The 11208-nt window shown below is 39.3% G+C and overlaps 1 protein-coding gene across 8 annotated transcripts in view; it reads right to left on the minus strand.

The window, feature by feature from the left end:
• The window catches only part of MBNL2 (muscleblind like splicing regulator 2), a 173014-nt gene extending 168119 nt beyond the window's left edge, over window positions 1–4895 (minus strand). For 7 of the 8 annotated variants that reach the window (XM_017530051.2, XM_017530052.2, XM_017530049.2 and 4 more), the window contains exon 1: window positions 4647–4895. The gene's annotated coding sequence lies outside the window, so the exon portion shown is untranslated. The remainder of the gene's footprint in view (window positions 1–4646) is intronic. The other variant, XM_017530054.2, reaches the window with a different exon arrangement.
• Between the last annotated feature and the right edge of the window lie 6313 nt (window positions 4896–11208).

The following is an 11208-nucleotide window of genomic DNA, read 5'->3' on the forward strand; positions in this document are numbered from 1 at the left end:
GCCCAGAGGATACAACTAACCGATGTTAGGATAAAACAAACCAACCAACCCAAAACTTAGTGTTCAAAAAGTACATGGATTTTTTTTTTTTAAATTAACTCTGCTTTTAAGAAAAAAGGGGGAAGTGAAATTCTGCAATCCATAAACAGGTTTCCTTGCTAGAGATGGAGACAGTGTGATAAAGGCATGGGGGCGTACCCCCACACCCCGCAGCTCAGAAATGTGGGCCAGGGGTCTAAGACTTCCTGCTGTTGGCTGGCATTTACAGATTTTTAGATAATGTGTCCATTTCCCCCAGGCAATTTGGGGCCAAAACTCAGTGTGCCGAGACTCAGAAATTGCTCTCAGTAGCTTTATGTTTTGAATTTTTTTGCACCACTCTTATCTATCTATTGCTCATCTGACATCTTTGTATGTTATTTCAACAGTATTTATCTGAGAAATAATATAACAGAGGTAAAGGAAGTACATGCATATAGATATCTAAAACTCAAAACTCCATCTCTTGTTCTCCTCACAATCACCAAAACTGCCCCAAGCCTAAAATTAATCTGTTAACAATGCTAAATTAATATTAGCCAATAAAGTCATGCAAGTTTTTGAAACTTAACAATTTCGCATCATTTGTTTTTGAACACACACACAAAGGCAGGTATTAGGTTACTGAGTTGGGTTTCTCACTGAATAGCAAAAGCCAGGGGACCTCAGAGGTGTTTAATAAACACTTGTTGACTGATTGATGGAATATACTACCTAGGACAATTCAGACAATGCATTCTTTGTCAAAACACTAAGGTAAATGATTGAGTCCATTTTTATGACCCAGCATTTCTGTTGTATGGAGAGCAGCAAGCCCAGAACTTATTCACCAGGCTTAGAGCTCGGGTTTACAAAAGAAACCCTCAGGCCTTACCTTTCACACCTGTTTTTACTCTCAGCAGAGGAGGCCAGGACTGGTCTCCATAAACAAACTGTGCATTTAGAGCCATGCAGCTGGAGGCCCGGGCCTGATGCAGATCCAGCCACACAGCACCTTTGGCTCCTTACTACGAATATTATCATGGCTGCAACAAATAGTTTGTGCGCATTAAAAAAAAAACAAAAAAACAAAACAAACAAAACAAACAAACAAAAAAACAACTGAGCAGAGTATAAACCTGGAGGGAAAAAAATTGTATATTAACTAATTTACAAAGCCCAGCTAAGTCTTCCTGCCTTATTTTTCCGACAGAAACATAAGCATTAAAATATAAAGCTCTTTGCTCTCCACAGCAGTGGGGATCCATGCCCATCTAGTTCAACCGACCATTCCAGAAAGGATGCCTGGGCCCAGGACATCTTTACTTCTCTTTGCAGCCATTTCCTGCCTTTTTTTTTCCTAGCTAGGCCTTTAGCCTGGGTCTTCAGCAGATTTTGTGAACAGGGCAAACTGTCCTTTCTTCTGTTCTGACATGCCCCAGGGTTCTGTGCTCGTCCGGCCTGACTGTTGACCTACAGCTCTCTCTGGGCTTTCTCACTTGCTGATTTTTATACCCACACCTCCCTACCTTTCTATACCCCCCCAATCTCTATTGCCCACCTGTCCCCTAGAGTTGCCAGGTTTCTCTGCTTGGCATGACCCAGCCAGCTCTGACATGCAGCTGTACCTGAGGATGGTAAGGGCCCCCAAACTCTGATTTCAACAACCAACATGTCTTGTAGTTATGCCACCTTTTCCTGAATCAGAATCCTTCACCCCTTGCAATGTTGCCAACCTACTTCTATGCTGATAATGTGTTTTGTCATTTTGAAAATGTAAACAAATCAGTATGCTTTCCTTTTCATCTTTTTCTTGTTATCAGTAGGAAAGTACAGGAAGAAACGAAGAGAAAATGCATACGAGATTGAACCTACTTATTCTACTATAAGGAATTCTCTCAAGCTCAACATCTAAATCCTCTTTTCCCAATTCTTGCTTGGAATCTTGAGTACCTGATCTTGAATTTCTGTGGCGCTCCCTGAGCGCGGGACTGGCTGGTAGCCATGTGATATTGATTTGTTTTCACCATAGCAACAGCAAATTAAAACAACTAGCAGAGAGAAGGCAGGCTGTTAACCAGTAAAGCTACCTAATCAGTATATTTCACAAGCATATTTTTCTCCTTCTCTCTTGTATTTTCTCTTATTGACTCCACTTTCACAAATTCAACACAAAAGTCAAAGGAAAAACAGCACTAAATGTTTTGGGCACTACAAGGCCTGTGGCCAGAATGGTGTGCTTTGCAGAGCTTCTAGCATATTAGACTAGATCGATGGAGAAAATGCAAACAACAATGCTTTGATTTCCTTGGAAATTTCATTTGATGACCTAAGAATAAATATCCCTAGAAAATTTACATGAACGCAGAGTATAATGAAGGGTTTTGTGTATATGACTATGTATCTTAATACCCTAAGGCATTTGCCAAGTTTCTTAATACCGTGGTTTTATCCCTTTGTACTTTAAATAGCTCAGTGTGCCAAGAGACAAACAACTTTCTCTCTCTTTTTTTTTTTTTTTGTTTATAAAAGGTCAAGGTCTCAAAATGCTAAATGATGAGGGAAAGTGTAGCAAGTATGATTCAATGCTATTAAGAGATAGAAAAATTAAGGTAGGCACTTGCTCAAAACTACGTGAGTAGTCAGAGGAGACACAAACTAGCTTTAGGAACTCCTAAGAACTCCAATGTGCTCTAATCACAATCTTTTTTAAAAGGCTCCTTCATAAACGTTACCCTTTCCCCTGATCTCTGTGACCAAGGTTGCCACCTGTGACATGGATTCGCAGGCTGCGGTATTGTACTTTTCCTGCTTGGGGCCATCTGCGCTAAGACATGATGATTTTTCTATGAAAGCAGCTGTTCCCACCATCACAACCAGCCTTGAACTTGGTGGCACAACCTGGATCCTAAATAGTGGCTCTGGGGCAACTGGGAATAGGGCCCTGAGGACCATCTGCCCAGGTGGCAGTGCTGGGCTGCACCAAGGGAGAGTCAGGCCAGAAAAAAAGCTGTGCCCTGCTCCCTGCTGCTTTTTGCCAGCCCAGCCAAAAGCCCTGCAGAAAACCTGTGCTGTCCAGCCCGACATGAGGCAGGTACGAGAAGATGCCCTATTTATGACGGGGACTGGTTTACGGTTTACAACAGACAGGCGAAAATATGAAGACATAACTTAAGTCCTGCCAACAGCGAGTTAGAATGTTCCTGGCCAGGACATAAAGAAATATTCCTCTCCACAAGCTCGAATAAAAGAACACACAGCAGAAATAGTTGGGGGATGACGTCAGAAGTTCTGGGCTAGTGTCCTGCACTTCTCCTTGAAAGTAAAAACAGTGGGTCTAGAAGAATCTACGTGGCATTGCCCTTATTTAAATGAGTAGTTCTACTGCTCCTTGCAAAACAAGTAGGATAGCTGAAGAAACTTCCCCTTATTTAAAGATTAGAAGAATGTTCCCCCCTGCCTTTAAAAAAAAATTAAAAAAAACCCTTATTGTCCCCAAAACACACACATTACCCAATTAACAAATAGCTTTCCACTTAACCTTTGTCTTTTAAAGGGACAGTAATGTTTCTTGAACATTCAAGGTGGTGGTGGTTAGGCAAGTCGGAATTTTTCTTCGCTTCAGTGCTTGCTAACTATTCTAAAAATGTTACACATTTATTGTAAACACATGCTTCCGAGGCCTAACAAAAAAGCACAGTTTCCTCATGCCTGGCAGAAATTTAAAACGGAAAAGGGCAGAAAGAATTCTTTAGCAAATATATCCTTTCCTTCTCCTGGGCCAAGTGTGTTAAAAATAAATCTTCTCCATCATTTCTCACTGCTGCTTCTCAGCGAGAAAGTTGATATGGTTCTGCATAGTGAAAACACAGCTTTAAAAGCTAGCCTGCCCTCATTAAATTATTCTGCTGGCTGTGTGTTCTCATTAAAAATGCATAAAGATCAGATAATTGCAGTAAGCATTATTAACCCAGCTTTACTTTTGAATATAATGGTTCCACTTTTAAGCTGGAAACAAAGGCTCAGACATGCCAGGAAAAGAAACGTAAACATTGAACTACAGTATCGAAAACTTGCCAGAAAGCTACCTCTTGCTAGATTGTTAAAAATGTGCTTTTGAAACTCAATTAAAGCTGTAACCTTGTAGAGCTAGGTAGGTCCCTAATTTTTAATAAACAGACACATACTTTTGGCCAAACAGTCAATCGATGAGTATTTATCATGATTTTTTTTTAATCCTTAATTGCAAGTCTGTTTTCAAATAATAGGATCCATGTAAACTTTATCTATTTGGGAACTAGCTACGGTGATATGACAATGTTTTTTATAGCAAGAAAATAAGACTGCTCCGAAGAATTCAAATGGTTTTAAAAATAATAATAAATGAATCGATTCTTTGAATAAAAACTCGATTTGGTGCCTCACCCCAAACAGGCGGCATAGATTCAAGCTTTGCCGTTTCTTTTTCTCAAATCAAAATGTTACGTAAAACTCCAGGGTCCCCCGCAAGTATTCCATTTGAATTAGTGGAATCCAGTTTCCCTGGCTCCCCTAAGCAGCACACATGGAATGCAGCATACTGCAGCAAACTCTTTAAACATTCAAAAAAGGGGGGGCGATTCTCCTACCTTGTTTAGCTCTGCCTGTCCTTCCCATTTACAGTAACCCCAGGAACATCTGGCAGAACCAAGTGGCCGAGGCTTCTCCACCGCATCATGAGGAAGAAACTTGCGTGTAAATAGTTCTCATTCCCTGTTTATTGTACTCTGAAAGCCGTCTGCCGTATCTGGAAAATTTTACCTTCAGATGATGAAGCAAAGACAGTCTAAACTCTGTTGCTGTAAGCTGCGGCCCTTCCTTCCGACAAATCCCTCCCAGCCGGAGCCAGCCAATCCCCAGCCAGCTCGTCAGCCCTACTCGTCTGAAACTGGCCCTAATAGGATGACTGACACAGTAACACAGCACTTGCAGTGTGTAAAAACAGTGCATCCATACTGATGAAAGAGGAATTTCCCTCTCAGAAGAAAGCAATCATAGCACCAAGACAAAGTGGCACATAATTGGCAGAGCAGAGAGAGGGGTAGCTCAAGAAAACACCCTTTAAGAGAGCCAGCTCGAAGCCAGGAGCTGCACCGTGAACACTTTGGAAAATGTGAAACTCCGCAGATTCCAAAGAAATCCAGGTTGTGCATGAAACTGAAGTCCTTAGACTATCCGACAAAGCGCATGTATATGTTTTTTAAAGGAAAAATAATTCAACGTCTGCCATGGCAATTAATACCTTACAAAAACATTTACATGTGATTTCCATTATTGAGGAAGAATGTGCTAACCCAAGTGCCTATTCAAAATCAAAACATGCTTATAGCTCTGGCACACGCAGGTTTCCTGTATCACATCTGCTATTGCAGTGGTTAATTACTGTGGCCCATTTATCTTTCGTCTAAGTTTTCAGACCACTCGGGACGTCAATTAGGGAATGCTGGACAATAAAACTGATATCTATCCACTACCCTTTTCTACTCTTGGCAGGCACCCACAAGACGATTAGGTGTGCCTTAACCATCTTAGATGCCATTTGATAAACACTGTGCATTGGCTCACATTGCCATTAATGAAGCAAGGATTATAGGAAGATGTTTACTGTTGAATACATGTGGCACGTGATCCAAGGGCCCCGGTGAAGTGCCATTCCACAAAAGACGTTCTAGGAGGTGCTGGAGTTTCCTGAGATAAAGCAGAAAAAGAGAAAGGTTAGGAAGGGTTATTTATGTATTTCCCAGTCAACAGCATTTCTGCATGCTTTGAAAACAAAAACACAAAAACATATGGTATTTAGCAAACACAATGAGCATACATTTTTCTTCCCCTAAATATAACACTTTGAGAAAAAAAATAAAAGTATGATGATTACATGACTAGACCAAGGCAGAACAAAGCCCCTATTCATCTGAAAGGTTGAACCCAAGGCACTATTTTTTATAAGCAACTGTTCAGTGCATCTGTAATGAAGTAACAGAATGAAATGGAATGCTTTACTTTTATTTTGCCATTGGATCTTAAAAACATAATGTTTCATATAATTTCGAGGCTACTTTCTTCAATAGCTACTATGCTTTACTCCTTTCAGTTTTTGTACTTCTATTCGTTATCCTCCCCCTGTAATTCTCTCAAATATCCTAACTTGCAGGCTTTCCTCTACTGTACTATTTCTGGAAATTTAAATTAGCCCTGTGGTCAAACAGGTAAAAACAATTTTTAATTATTAATATACTTAATCTCCTGCACGTAAATGGGTAACCACAGGTTTATGATTCTCCTCTTCCTTATCTCCCTCTGATTCTATCTTTGAAACTATCATTCCTTGAATCTCATTCCTGAAACTTTAGTTATCTTTGACACATCCCCCTATTCTCAGCCGATGAATCTAAGTCTTGCTGATTTTCCCTCCCAGGTAGGCCAGAAATCTGACCTATTACCTGGAAAACACAAATGCTAACAAGACGGTGTCTGGAACTCAGGCCTCCTCATCTTCAAGCTCCTTTGTTGTCAGACAGGTTTTATTAAGTCATGTAAAGTCATGTTCCTTTCCCATTCAAACCTCTCTCTCTATAAAATGTGAATTATAGACTTTCAAGGGCCGTCATAATCTGACCTCTCCCTTTCAGCTCAACTTTTTCTCCACTGTTTTCCCAAGTGAACTTCCTGATGGAGTTGTGCTTCTTTCTGCCTTACTCAATCTTTAGACTTCAGCTCACCTTTCCCTTGACTCTGTCTTGTCTTCTCTGACCGCATTACCCTCTCTGATGTTCTCCTGTGAAAGCATTCTGTATTGTTTATTGTACTAGACACTTTGAAACCCTTAACAATGTAGTCTTCTGTAGTTAGCTTGCCTGAGTTGATCTTTCCATCTCAGAAAGCAAGGCTTGTGTCATATATTAATTAAGATAACGCACACAAAACATCTATGCAGTGACTGGCACATAGTAAATGCTCACTAATGATAACCATTCTTACTGGTATTTCTAAATGCATTGTTCATTGCATTTAGCAAAATGCCAGGTACAAACTTGCTGATTTCACGATACCTATCTCAAGGACTGATATCACATTCATCCAGTTGCACCAGCCAAAAAACTGGCAGTCATTCTTAACCTTCCTTCTTCAACCACCATTTGAAATCCATTATCAAAGTCTTTCAGGTTTAACACCGAAATATTCAGAAATGTTCCTCTTTGCTTCATCTCTACCAATGGCTTTGCCCAAGCGATCGGTGTCTTTTACCGTGATGATTGAAATAGCCCCTTAGCTGGTCTCCTGAATATATTCTTGATCCCTTCAAATCTTTTTTCATCATACTTCAGCCAGAACAGGAATTTAAAAACAAAAGCTATTTTTTCCATACTCCTTTGTGTAAAACATTTGCTATGGACTGAGTTGTGTCCCCTTAACATTTATATGTGGGAGTCCTAACTCTTGATATGATGGTATTTGGAGATGGGAACTTTGGGAGGTAAATGAGATGAGGTCATGAGGGTGAAGTCTTCACAACGGGATTTGTGTTCTTCTGAGACACCAGAAAGAGAACTCTCTCTCTCTCCCTCTACCATGCGAAGACACAGCAAGAAAGCAGCTCTCTGCAGGCCAGAAAGAGAGACCTCACCAGAACCTGACCATGCTGGCACTCTAACATTGGACTTTTAGCCTCCAGAACTATGAGAAAACAAAATTCTGTTGTATAAGCCACCCAATCTATGGCAGCCTGAGTTGACTAAGGCAACCTTTAACTATCTTCAGGCTGCTCTTAGGAAAAAGATAAAAGTCCTCAACATGGCCCATGAAGCTCTGTGCCATCTAGCCCCTGCCTACTTCTCTAGCTTAGCCAGAGGCCGTCTGTTCAGGGAACGCTTCCCTGACCCACTGGATGAGTTCAGATCCGCCTCTTGTTTTCTCTCATGGCCCTGTGAACTCTAGAGCAGTGTGTCTCAAATGTTAATGCTCATGCAAATCCCCCAGGGGTATTGTTAAAATGCAGATCCCATCTCCGTAGTTCTTGGGTGGATACTGAAATTCTGCTTTTCTAACAAGCTACCAGGTGACCCTGATGGCTCTTGTACATGGACTATTCTTTGAGCATCTATTTATAGATGTTGTTCGCTTCATAGCGCTTATTACAGGGGATGGTTATACATTAATTTGGTTAATTTTATTTATTTACTTAAGGTCTACCTTCTGAACCAAGTTGTTGGCATCAGAAGTCACCATTGTCTCTCCAACATCTAATCTAGTATGTTTGTGGCACATGGGAGGAGGTGCTCAATAACACATACATGTTAAATGAATGAATTGACAGGTACAATGTCCTACAGACCCAAGCTGACTTTTCTTTTTTCTTTTTTCTCCTCTTCCTCTTCTTTCACCTTCTCCTCTTCCTTCTCCTTTCCTTATTTTTATATATCTACCTAAGTTCCTAGGAACTCTAAATAGAAGCTTTATTTTACTTGAGGTCATGACATGCTAAGCAGAAAGCACAATGTTTGAGAAACCAAACAGAACAAGTAGCAAGAAGACAATCAACCATGTCCAAGATAAAGGAGGTGGCCAGAGAAATGAAAATAAAAAGCAACACCTTTAAATTTGCCCAGTAGAAGTTGTCACTTGTCTTATACAGGTTGATAAATTTGAGATCTATCATTCCATCTTTTTCTTTTGACCTCTAGTCACCACATTTAGGTGACTCAGTTTTACCCCTTCTCAAGCTAAAATCATTTTTTTATTTGATCATTTCCCAGTTCAATGAGTGAAACCATCATTTCTCTTGTTTCCCACTTCAGTAAGTGGAGCCACCATCTTTGATGCCTAACTCTCTATCATCACCAGCAACCAAATGGTCCCACATCCTGTAGATTCCTGTCTCCAGAATCTGTCCACTTCTCTCCATCTTTACTGCTGTGCCCCTAATTAAAAACCCCACCACCTTTTACCTGTTCCCTACCTCTCTGCCTCCAATCCTGCCCCTCACTTTTCACTCCATTTACCACACCTCAGCCAAAATAATCTTTTTAAAAATGCAAATGTTATAATGCCATCACCTGCATAAACTCACGCCATGTGTCCTAATTATCTTCCAGATACGTCCCCTGCCTATTTCCCAGCTATATTCTTTCACCCTCCTCTTGAAGTCGCTTCCTTCTTACCTTTTCTTCCAGTATTACTAAACTAACTTTACTCCCTCAGGGGTGTGAATTTAGAATCTAATTTAGATCCTGGATTCCTTCTTCATGAAAAATCTTCTACTCCTTTCACATCCCTCTAACATCTTTCCATCCAGCAACACTCAACGTACACATCACTTCCTCCAGGAAGCCTTCTTTGACCACCATGACTCCCATGGTACCTTCACATTTTATTCATCATAGCAATTGTCAACAGTATGTAGTAAACATGTCTTACTTGTTTATGTACCTTGCTAGAATCTGAGAGAACCAGCCATGTCTTTCCTATTCATCAGTTTATCCGCAGTGCCTAGAACATGCACTGCATAATAGCAGACACTTATTGAATAGCTTTTGAATGGTTAAATGGATAAACCTGAAAGTGCACTGGTAATAAAGTGATAAAGACAGTCACAGGGCTTAAGCAAAAAAAATTGATAGAGAAGCCATAGAGACAATGGATCTGGTATATATATTATACTATACTATATATAAAGTATAATTATTATATATACTGTATAATACGTGTATTATAATGTATTATATGCATATTATATATGTGTATATTATATTATCCACAGCACATATATGTGTATATATTACATTTTATATGTATATTATGTTATATAATATGTATGTATTATGTATACATTATATATTATGTATATTATGTATATAATATGCATATTATACAGTATATGTTTATTATACTATATGTATGTATAAATACGCTACATGTGTAGTAATATATATCCAGACATGCACGCACATATGCAAGCATGCACACACAAATTTAAAGTTGGACTGGAGAAGGAGAAGAAGCAATAAATCAAAGCTGAAAGGCACAACGCAGTTATGAAATCATCTTCCTCACTGGGCATACCAAAGTTAGCAAGCTTATAGTCAAGGAGAAAATTAATCTTTGATGATGTTTAAAATCGTGATGATTTCCTGAGGAAAAAAGTCTCCCTTTGAATAGAAAAGGATAGTGTCTTAGAACAGATAGAAGCGTTCAGTTTGTTGAAAGAGATGGCCTGGCCCCTAGAAAGGAAGAAAAAGTTGTTTATGGCAAGAGAGAGATGAGACAGGAAGGTAAGTTGCTGATGGACCAGGTCTGTGATTATTCAATCTTAGGGCTTATTTCTCTCTCAACATAAAATTTCAAGCCTATCCTGCCTCACTTTGTCCTTTAGTATGTACTTAAAAATTTTTTTTCTTCTAGTTGTTTCACATATAAACCAAATCATAAACCCCTTTGAGGATACAGAGACTGCATTAAAGTACTTTCCTGCTGTCCACAATGCCCAACGTGGAGTGGCTGAATTAATTTTGGTTGATTGATTTCTGTTTAGGATTCTGGAGAAAATTTACATACTTTCAAAGAGATTGGTATATTTTTTTTAAACATGTGGGTTGAAAATGCAGCAGGGAACAGAAAATTGGTTTTACAATTTTCAGGAAAAAAAGTTATAGTGCTTTTTTATTGAGTTTATCACAAGAAATGTCAACTGGTTTTTAAATTTTCTCCAGTAGGTCTAGAGGCAGAAGACTCTGGGGAAAAGTAGGGCTCCATTTTCTAGGTTCAGGAAAATAGGAGGAAGTAAATTGCATAAAGCATGTAAATGAAATAATGTCTGAGATTCCCTTAGCATAGAACATGGTACACAGCAGTGCTCAATGTCTGTCAGTCACTATTTTTCCTGCTACTATTATCATACCAACATCATCATAATCCTTAGGGCTCCGAATCCTAGTGAGAGTGATTTCTGTATGCCAAAAAAGTGATAACTAAAGTAGAGATATGCAAACTTTCTTGCTCTATGACATTCTTGGTAGTCCATAATTTTTTTCACGTGCCCCTACACCAAAAATAATACCTAATTGTTCCATTTATTAAATAGTTACATCCAAACACCTTAGTAGGTGCTTGTATTTTAACAAGTTAATAGTTGTATGGAAAGTTAATACAAAATAT

This window comes from Cebus imitator, unplaced genomic scaffold, assembly GCF_001604975.1.
Source record: "Cebus imitator isolate Cc_AM_T3 unplaced genomic scaffold, Cebus_imitator-1.0 Scaffold62, whole genome shotgun sequence".
Taxonomy (NCBI): domain Eukaryota; kingdom Metazoa; phylum Chordata; class Mammalia; order Primates; family Cebidae; genus Cebus; species Cebus imitator.